Below are 10,897 nucleotides of genomic sequence, written 5' to 3'. Positions count from 1 at the left end.
TTGATGCTATTGAAATCACGTGGGTTGGTTCACTAATGGCACCCTATTCCACTCTGGCCAGAAGTAGCACACTACATAGGCAATAGGGTGCCATTTGAGAAACAGCCTTGGGTTATTCTGTTAAAATCCTCTAGACCGTAGGTATGTGTGCTGAAACGATGTAGACCCCACAAATGAAACGGCAGTGATGTGCAACAACAGAGTCCTTCACAACTCACTAGTAGCAACTGCTGAGATCTCATTCGCACATCTCTGTAGACTACAGGGTCTTGACTCTGTGTCTTTGTTATGTCCTATAGGCTGAGAGTCCACTGCACGATTATGAACTACACTGAGGAGGAGAGACATGGCTTACACACCAAAGCCTCCCACCGCGAGAACATCATTTTTGCTAGCTTTTACATCCTGGTATTCGTGGTCGCCGTGCCTGGCAACACCTTGGCATTGTGGGTGTTCTGTCGTCAGGCCGCCACCTCGCCCTCCAAAACTCTTCCTGAGGCACCTGGCCATAGCAGATGTCTCCTACGTGCTGATCCTGCCCATGCGGATGGTCTACCACTTATCCGACAGCCACTGGCCCTTTGGAGAGGTCCCCTGTCGCCTTGAGGTTTCTATTCTACCTCAACATGTACTGCAGTCTCTACTTCATGACCTGCATCGGCCTGGACCGCCTCTTGGCCCTGGTCCTACCGCTTAAGTCACGGGCAATGAGGAAGACCGCATACGCCAGAGCAGCCGTGGCAATCCTGTGGGTCACAGTGACGGTGTCTATGACTCCCCTGCTAATCTCCAAAGACCAAACGATGACCATTCAGGTCGACAACACGACCACGGTGTGTAACCAACTGTACTTGGAAAATACTTCTCCCAAAGCATTGGTGTCAACCATGGTGGCGTTTACTATTCCTCTGGTCACCATAGTGGTTTCCTATGTTCTAATCCTATTGAAACTGAGGGGCGTCAAGCAACAGGAGAGACCAGTTGGATACAAGGCTGTCAGGATGATCATACTCGTCATGGTGAACTTCCTGGTTGCTTTTGTGCCCTATCACGTGAACCGTTCCATCTACATTGAGAGACACACTCATAGCGACATAGGAACTGCGTCCATTAAGGCTCTGGCACTAGCCAATCGAGTCACTTCCGCACTAACCTGTGTGAGTGGAGTGTTGGATCCTATTATGTATTTATTTCTGGCAAGGACTTATCAAAGTGTACTGCTTCAGCTGTACTGTATAGACAGGGGAGATCTAGTGTCAGGTCCCCCCTGTCCATAATCTTACATTACAGTGATAATGTTCAGTGTTGAATCCTACGGTATGATAGCATTGTGGTGTTGAGCAATACAGGCTTACAGTACATAAGAATGGTTGGCAGGCCTATGGTCCTGTATGAAAATAAAGCTTCTTTCTAGGTTGTTTTACCATCTGTTATTGTAAGCATAGTATTCTTGTAAATGCTGTGCATACAGTGCATTCGGAAAGTATTCAGACCCCTTGTCCTCCAGACGTGAGGCATGGCATTCATGCCAAAGAGTTCAATCTTGGTTTCATCAGACCAGAGAATCTTGTTTCTCCTGGTCTGAGAGTATTTAGGTGCCTTTTGGCAAACTCCAAGCGGGCAGTCATGTGCTTTTTACTGATGAGTGGCTTCTGTCTGGCCACTCTACCATGAAGGCCTGATTGGTGGAGTGCTGCAGATATGGTTGAAGCTCTGTCATAGTGACCATCGGGTTCTTGGTCACCTCCCCTGACCAAGGCCCTTCTCCCCGAGTGCTCAGTTTGGCCGGACGGCCAGCTCTAGGTAGAGACTTGGTAGGTTCCAAACTTCTTACATTTAAGTATGATGGAGGCCACTGTGTTCTTGGGGACCTTCAATGCTACTGACATTTTTTGGTACCCTTCCTCAGATCTGTGCCTCGACACAATTCTGTCTCAGCTCTACGAACAATTCCTTCGACCTCATGGCTTAGATTTGCTTTGACATGCACTGTCAACTGTGGGACCTTATTTTTATAGGTGTGTGTGTGTGTGCCTTTCCAAATCATGTTCAATCAATTGAATTTACCACAGGTTGACTCCAATCAAGTTGGTCAAACATCTCAAGGATGGTCAATGGAAGCTGGATGCACCTGACCTCACCTGAGTCTCATAGCAAAGAGTCTGTCTGTCTGTTTTTATTTTAAATAATTTGCAAAATGTCTAAAAACTTGTTTTCACTTTGTCATTATGGAGAATTGATAGATAGATTGATGATAGATTGATGAGGAAAAAATGTATTGAATCAATTTTAGAATAAGGCTGTAACAACAAAATGTGGATAAAGTGAATGCACTGGTCAAAATGAATGAAAAACTCATGGCATTACTTTCTCCCAAATAGTTAAAGTGGGTATAATAAGTATCCCATGAAAAGATGCCAGAAAACAAACTATTTCTTCCAAACGAAAAGCCTCCTTAATGTCTTCAACCTGTGAGCACTTCTCTCCTTTTAGTTTAAATGAATGCCCTCAAACAACACAGAGCAGGAGAGGCCTAAAAAGAAGATTGACAAAGAAAAATGTATTTATCAGGTCATATAAAACCCAATTCCTGATTAAACATATCAAGCCACTTCTCTCAAGGTTATTTTAACAGCAGAGCCTAGGCCACTTAGCAGGAGCTATGTTGTTCAAAATAAATGTCTATTTATAGTTTTGACAAATGTAATATTGTCTATTGTCTTAACTTCATACGTTCATTCGGTACTGTATTCCATATGCAAAGGAGGTCAAAATAATCTCCACAGAAGAATGCGAGAAATGTATCCCCATCATCAGAGCTGAGTAAAGAAACTAGAAAGGCATGATTACTTCCCCTTTCTCTAGTTAGGCTAGTTTGTGTATCTTTTTTGTTGATCCCTAACATGAACTGAGCATTGAAAACATTAAAGTATGTGCAAGAGACAGCAGTCTGGCTGGCCCCCTGGCCCTTCCATTGCTCCGTCTGTCAAACCCAGCCTCCAGTATTCCTGGCCTCTAACATCCACTTCCCAGTTGTGTGTCCCATATTCCTAGCCCTCCGAGCCCAGCTCGTATTTGAAGAAGTAAATCCCAGGCACGTCAGACTCCAAATATAATGGGTGGGCAGTGTTGGAGTCCAGAACCACAGGAGCTGAGGGAAAATATCAGAGGGTATGCTGAGTTAGAACCTTTGATTGTAATAGAGTAATTCTAGCCTGAGTGGTATACTACGAAGCAAGCTAGATCTACTCAGGTTTTTATAATGCTAGCCAGCTTCAGTTAGCTTCACATTCCAGCTCAGGCTTCATCCATACTACGACGGCAGATATTGCTCTTCCGACCTGCCTCAAACTCTAGCAGGCTTGTAACTGTGCATGCATGTCGCACAAGGCTAGTCGAACGCTGAATTCTTATTTGAGACAATGTTAAAACATCAATCCATGGGCGAGTAAGTGCCACATTTTCATTTGTGCCAAAATCAAAATGAAAGTTATCTTGCAAATTCAGCAGGCTATTGTGTGAAAAAAGCTTTAACATCTACGGACCCCCCCTCCCGGATCCGGGATCATCCTCATCAGAAAAGCTGACTAGCATAGCCTAGCCTAGCGCCACAGGGATATCATATAATATAATTTCATGATATCACAAGTCCAATACAGCAAATGAAAGATAAACATCTTGTGAATCCAGCCAACATTTCCGATTTTTTAAATGTTTTACAGCGAAAACACAATATATATTTATGTTAGCTCACCACAATAGCCAAACACACAACGCCATTTTTTCACCGCAAAGATAGCTTTCACAAAACCCACAAATAGAGATAAAATTAATCCCTAACCTTTGAACAACTTCATCAGATGACAGTCTTATGACATCATGTTATACAATACATTTATGTTTTTTTATATTGCATATTTATAGGTATAAATCGTAGTTTTACATTGCAGCCATAGTCACAAATGGCACCAAAATGTCCGGAGAAATTTTACACAGCCACGTAATCTAACAGAAAAACTCATCATAAACTTTGCTGAAAAATACATGTTGTACAGCAAATGAAAGATACACTGGTTCTTAATGCAACCGCTGTGTTAGATTTTAAAAAATAGCTTTAGTACAAAGCACAGCATGCAATAATCTGAGACAGAGCTCAGCCATTCTCTGCCATGTTGGAGTCCAACGAGTCCACAAAAATACGAAATAACATCATAAATATTCCCTTACCTTTGATGAACTTTCATCAGAATGCAGTGCCAGGAATCCTAGTTCGACAATAAATCGTTGTTTGGTTTTAGAATGTCCATTTCTTCTGTCGAATTAGCAACTTTGGCTAGCATAATGGTGCTCACGTGTCCATGAACGTTTGGCGCATGGAACGAAAAATTCCAAAAGTCATAATAAAAGTCGAATAAACTGGTCAAACTCAGTTGAAAATCCATCTTTATGATGTTTTTCTCATATGTATCCAATAACGTCCCAGACGGAGCATTTCTTCGTGTCTACCTAACGCATTGCAGAAAATGATATGGTGCTCCCAGGTGCGCAGCAAAATACTGCCAATATGGCTGACCTGTCACTCCAAAAGCTCTCATTCGGTCCCACATCAGGCTAGACACCTCATTCAACGTTGTACTGCCTGTTGACATCTAGTGGAAGGCGTATGAAGTGCATACATGTCCATAAATACAAGGCAATTGAATAGGAGCAGCCCTTCACAGAGACCCATTTCAGAATTTTCACTTCCTGTTTGGAAGTTTGCCTGCCAAATGAGTTCTGTTTTACTCACAGATATAATTCAAACAGTTTTAGAAACTTCAGAGTGTTTTCTATCCAATAGTAATAATAATATGCATATCATATGATCTAGAACAGAGTACGAGGCCGTTTAATTTGGGCATTATTTTTTCCCAAAGTGGAAATGGCGCCCCCTATTAAGAAGAAGTTTTAAGAAGTGCCATCTTTATTTTATTACTTATCGTTAATACCGTCTTTGGTGTACTTATTAATTCACAAGCACCTTTTTCCCACTCCTATCACTCCTTCTATATGCGGAACAGTTGCGTTGTGGTGGCCATAGACATATAACCCATAGAGGGGTTTTTGGAACCTCTAAACCTGTCAATTTGACTGGTAAACTCATGAGTACACTAGCAATGGCTGCCAGTCCTGACTTGAATGGGAACTGCCATCTACAGTATGGATGATATGTCTGTCTATGGTTGGTTTGCCTTGGGCAAATTTCAAAATGCAATAGCTTGAAAAACATAGTCTGGACACTTCCCACTGGGCAAAAACTGGCTGAATCAACATTGTTTCCACGTCATTTCAACCCAAAAAGATCTACGTGATGACGTTGAATCAACATGGAAAACAAATTGAAGTTAGCCTGCCCCGGAGAAGATTAGTTCTGAAGTGCACGCGAGCACTAACATAATTGCAAAAAATTGCAAAATTGGGTTTTCTAATGATCAATTAGCCTTTTAAAATGATGAACTTGGATTAGCTAACACAACTTCCCATTGGAACACAGGAGTGATGGTTGCTGATAATGGGCCTCTGTACGCCTATGTAGATATTCCATTAAAAATCTGCCGTTTTCAGCTACAATAGTCATTTACAACATTAACAATGTCTACACTGTATTTCTGATCAATTTGATGTTATTTCAATGGCCAGAAAATGTGATTTTCTTTCAAAAACAAGGACATTTCTAAGTGACCCCAAACTTTTGAACGGTAGTGTATATTTTCAAAGAAGCTTGGATCGTCATTATTTGGACTGTATAGGTCAATAAGCCATATCTGTTTATTGTCCAACAACATATTTAAAATAATCCATCTACCTTGATGATCTGTTTGGACAATTTGCATATCTGGATCAAAATTACTGTTAATTAATATCATCACCCCTTTTGAATTTCTTTGCCCATGGGAGAAATTACTCCGGATTACCGACCTCTGCCTGACTTGACCCTGGGCCTGCCTGCCGTCATGTACTTTGGCCCCACTACTCTGGATTATCAACCCCTGCCTGCCTTGACCTGTCATTTGACTGCCCCTGTTGTTACAATAAACATTGTTACTTCAACACAGTCTGCACTTTGGGCCTTATCTGAAACCTGATAGTAATATGTATCTACAGTTTGTATTTTGGGCATATGTAGTGCCTCTGTCATTTCTATGTATTGTGGCCTATGTGGTGATTGTGTGATATGAATGTGGTTCTCCAGACTGCGGCCCACCCTCCACCTGGACCCTCAGAACACCAGAGAGGTGAAGAGTGTCGTCAACACAGAGTGCCTGTCAGCTGATGTCAAACTCACTAAATGCCAGGCGGGTGTCAAACTGATATTCCATTGTTATTACAGGAAGTTCAGTGTTTAAAAAAAGGCCAAATCACCTTGAGTAACGTACATACCCCCTCCCCCCCAAAAGAATGCATATTATTTTTCCCCACACCAAATACAAACATACACACACACACAAACAATGACTACATCTCCTCTGCCCAGACCCGCATGCTCACACCCCCCATCCCTAGTGCCTGCATTATTGATTGCCACTTTGTACCAATTTATTTTTCTCGGGCGCCCATGCTATCTCAATATTTAAATCATAAATCATTTGATATTTCCATTGTGTTAATGATGGCCGATTGATTGATTTCCAAGTTGTTATGATACGTTTTTTCAAGATGAGTGACGAGAAGAGAATCATCCAGCCCATTGAGTATATCACTACACCCCCATATGCCATGTCTTCACATAAAATCCTGGTGCGTATCCGGGAGGGAGATGAGTGGAAGACGGCGTTCAGTACTACCTCAGGGCATTATGAGTACCTCGTCATGCCGTACAGCTTGATGAATGCTCCATCAGTCTTTCAAGCCTTTGTAGACGAGATTTTCAGGGACCTGCACGGGCAGGGTGTAGTGGTGTATATTGATGACATTCTGATATACTCCGCTACACGCGCTGAGCATGTGTCCCTGGTGCGCAAGGTGCTTGGTCGACTGTTGGAGCATGACCTGTACGTCAAGGCTGAGAAATGCCTGTTCTTCCAACAGTCCGTCTCCTTCCTAGGGTACCGCATTTCCATGTCAGGGGTGGAGATGGAGAGTGACCGCATTTCAGCCGTGCGTAATTGGCCGTGCGTAATTGGCCCACCACGGTAAAGGAGGTGCAACGGTTTCTAGGGTTTGACAATTACTGAAGGGGGGACCGGTAAGTTTGCAGTGGTCGGCTGAGGCGGACATGGCTTTAGGTCACCTGAGGGCTCTGTTTACCTCGGCTCCCGTGGTGGCCCATCCGGATCCCTCTTTGGCATTCATAGTGGAGGTGGATGCGTCCGAGGCTGGGATAGGAGCCATACTCTCTCAGCCCTCGGGTACGCCCCAGAAGCTCCGCCGCCCCTGTGCTTTCTTCTAAAGGAAGCTCAGCCCAGCGGAGCGAAACTATGACGTGGGGGACCGGGAGCTGTTGGCTGTCGTCAAGGCTTTGAAGGCGTGGAGACATTGGCTTGAGAGGGCTAAACACACTTTTCTCATCTGGACTGACCACCACAATCTGGAGTACATCTGGGCGGCGAGGAGACTGAACCCTCACCAGGCAAGGTGGGCCATGTTTTTCACTCGTTTTGTTTTCACCCTTTCTTACAGACCAGGTTCCCAGAACGTGAAGGCAGACGCACTGTCCCGGCTGTATGACACAGAGGAGCGGCCCATGGATCCCACCCCCCATACTCCCGGCCTCCTGCCTGGTGGCGCCGGTAGTGTGGGAGCTGGATGCGGACATTGAGCAGGCGTTGTGTGCAGAGCCCGCTCCTCTCCAGTGTCCCGCTGTGCGGGTTTATGTTTCCTCCTGCTCGGTGTGGGCCCAGTGTAAGGCTCCTGGGCACCTGCCCAGAGGTAAGCTACACTCCTTACCCGTTCCACAACGGCCATGGTCGCACCTGCCGATCGATTTCCTGACCGATCTCCCCCCATCACAGGAAAACACCACGATCCTGGTTGTTGTGGATCGTTTCTCTAAGTCCTGCCGTCTCCTTCCTCTGCCCGGTCTCCCTACGGCCCTACAGACTGAGGAGGCCTTGTTTACGCACGTCTTCCCACACTACGGGGTGCCTGAGGATATAGTGTCTGATCGGGGTCCCCAGTTTACGTTGAGGGTCTGGAGGGTGTTCATGGAATGTTTGGGGGTCTCGATCAGCCTAACCTCGGGTTTCCACCCCGAGAGTAACGGGCAGGTGGAGAGAGTTAACCAGGATGTGGGTAGGTTTCTGAGGTCTTACTGCCAGGACCGGCCGGGGGAGTGGGTAGCATTCGTGCCCTGGGCAGAGATGGCCCAGAACTCGCTCCGCCACTCCTCCACTAACCTCTCCTAACCTTTAATTTTCCATTTGTTTTGTCTTGTTTTCCCACACACCTGGTTTACATTTCCCTCATTACTTGTGTATTTAACCCTCTGTTCCCCCCCATGTCTGTGTGTGAAATTGTTTGTTGTAAGAGCTTGTGCACATTTTGACAGGTGCGCGACGGGTTTTGTACCCATATTTTGTATTTCTGGATGCCGTTGGTTTTGATAATAAACTGCTCCGGTTACAACCCAGTTCTGCTCTCCTGCGTCTGACTTCCCTGCCACCAGTTACGCACCCCTTACAGAACTGGTTTAAAACCATCACAAAACTTTTGAACAGGCTATATTGCAGCAATTACCAAGAAAAGTTAGTGCCTACCGTATACCCAATAAATGACACCAATAGGCTGATGATATTTATTTTACAACAGGCCTACTTATAACCTATACAGAGGCTATATAACCTAACTAAATACAGAGCACACAATTAGAAAGACAGATAAAACCTAATTTAGCCAATGAAGACGTCAGAATGAACAAAACACATTTTGCATATTTAAAGAACTGGTTTAGATTAATAAATAGGTCTATAATAACAACAATGATATACAATAATAATAATGATAAAACAAATATTTATAAATACAATAAATCCATTAAGTTCCAGAAATTAGGTTCTAAAATTGCATCCTACCTTGAATAGCGAGTTGCACAGTAGCCTGCATTTGGCCTTGCCAATATTCTTCTCATCTTTGTCCAGTACAATATTAAAACTTCCCTTGTAGCAGGGCTCCAGACAAACATTTTCCCCAGGTGGCACTGGTGCCACTAAGTTTTTCAGTTGGTGGCACCAGCCCATGATTAGGTCGCCCTGATTTCATTCACAGTGCTTTATTAAAAAGTGTAATAGACTACAGACATGGTATTGAAGAAATACGTTGTTTCATAATTTCATGTTGTGATTCAAAATATTTTTATGTGCAAAATGTGCACCGTAATCCAGTGATTGTCATGCATTTTGGGTAGATAATTATGCATTTTGTTGTTTTATTTTACGGTTAAACTAGGGCTCCTGAATTTTCCGATTTTTGTTGTTCAAATGGAGATGAACTTGCCTACCTCTTTATGTGCACTAATATCATAGGCACATTTATTTGGGGCTAATTCACCACATGTGGAAGTGAACACTCAAAACACATTAGCTTGATCACTAACTCTAAAGATAATACGCACTCATAGTAGCCATGTATTAATCTAATAGTACATTTAATATATTTTTTATTATTTATTAGGCCTACAGTATGCACTCAAAGCCATATTAAATATCTTGTTTGTAAAATAGTTGCTATTGAGCTCAAAATGGGGTTTGAACAATAAAAAGTATAACTACAGAAAGCTCTCTCCATGTATCTAACAGGATAGCTGTGTTTTCCCAGCAATTAGATATTCAAATGTTATACAATCAGAACACTTTTCTTTCCCCAGGAGCATTTTTTCCCCCGGGAAAGGAGAGCGAGAGTGGCTCACTTGACACAGCAGCAGGCCCCAGCGAAACAGGTACAGGGGCTGGCAGGCAGACATGTTCGCAATCAACAGTAGCCTAGGCCAAGGGTCCTCTCTCGTTTTCTACTTCTCATCAGCAGCAGGGCAGCACCGGACAATTTGGCCATCTACACATTTTATTTATCGGCTTTTCATTTATTTTTTGGGCCAAAATCGGACAATTACTGGCTAATAGAAACCCTGGTGCGTGGGTGGATGGGTTTCAAGTGAAGTTGTCATCTCTGCATGCTGTATTATAAGAAATAATGCTTTGTGATTGACGAGTCATCTGTTAACAGGTATGAGCAAGCCGAAAAAACTGAGTAGAGGTCTGTGAGGATTCGCCAAAAGACTGCCCGCCAGAAAGGCCATATGGTGAGGACACATGAGAGCACAGTGCCACTCTCTTTCTGCAGTATGGCTTTAGTGTGTGTGTGTGTGTGTGTGTGTGTGTGTGTGTGTGTGTGTGTGTGTGTGTGTGTGTGTGTGTGTGTGTGTGTGTGTGTGTGTGTGTGTGTGTGTGTGTGTGTTGGTGGGTGGGTGGGTGGGTGGGTGGGTGGGTGGGTGGGTGGGTAATGTGTATGGAAAATTCCATGAACCTCTTAAAGATCGGACCATTTTTTCCCCTAAAATGACATACCCAAATCTAACTGCCTGTAGCTCAGGACCTAAAGCAAAAATATGCATATTCTTGATACAATTTGAAAGGTAACACTTTGAAGTTTGTGGTAATGATGAAAAAATAAATGGTTTATTTTTATTGTTTTTTAGTTTGTATTCTTTTACCAGATCGAATGTGTTATATTCTCCTACATTAATTTTACATCTTTAAAATGCAAGAGAAAGGCCACACATTAACATAGGATACTAGGTATAGTTTAGATTTTGTCCACAAGATTGCAGCAGTGTCTATGTTTCAGACTTATCCAGGAAAGAATAACCTCACTACACAATATTTTGCATCAAGTCTGCCCGGAGTTTGCCCAAATGTGCCGAATT

General features: G+C 43.5%; 1 pseudogene; it reads left to right on the top strand.

Moving 5' to 3' along the window:
* The first annotated feature begins 321 nt into the window (after positions 1 to 321).
* On the top strand, positions 322 to 1,277 carry LOC120027645 (annotated as a pseudogene).
* The last annotated feature ends 9,620 nt before the right edge of the window (positions 1,278 to 10,897 follow it).

Source organism: Salvelinus namaycush, chromosome 33 (genome assembly GCF_016432855.1).
Source record: "Salvelinus namaycush isolate Seneca chromosome 33, SaNama_1.0, whole genome shotgun sequence".
NCBI lineage: Eukaryota > Metazoa > Chordata > Actinopteri > Salmoniformes > Salmonidae > Salvelinus > Salvelinus namaycush.
This window is presented reverse-complemented; position numbering and strand designations above follow the sequence as displayed.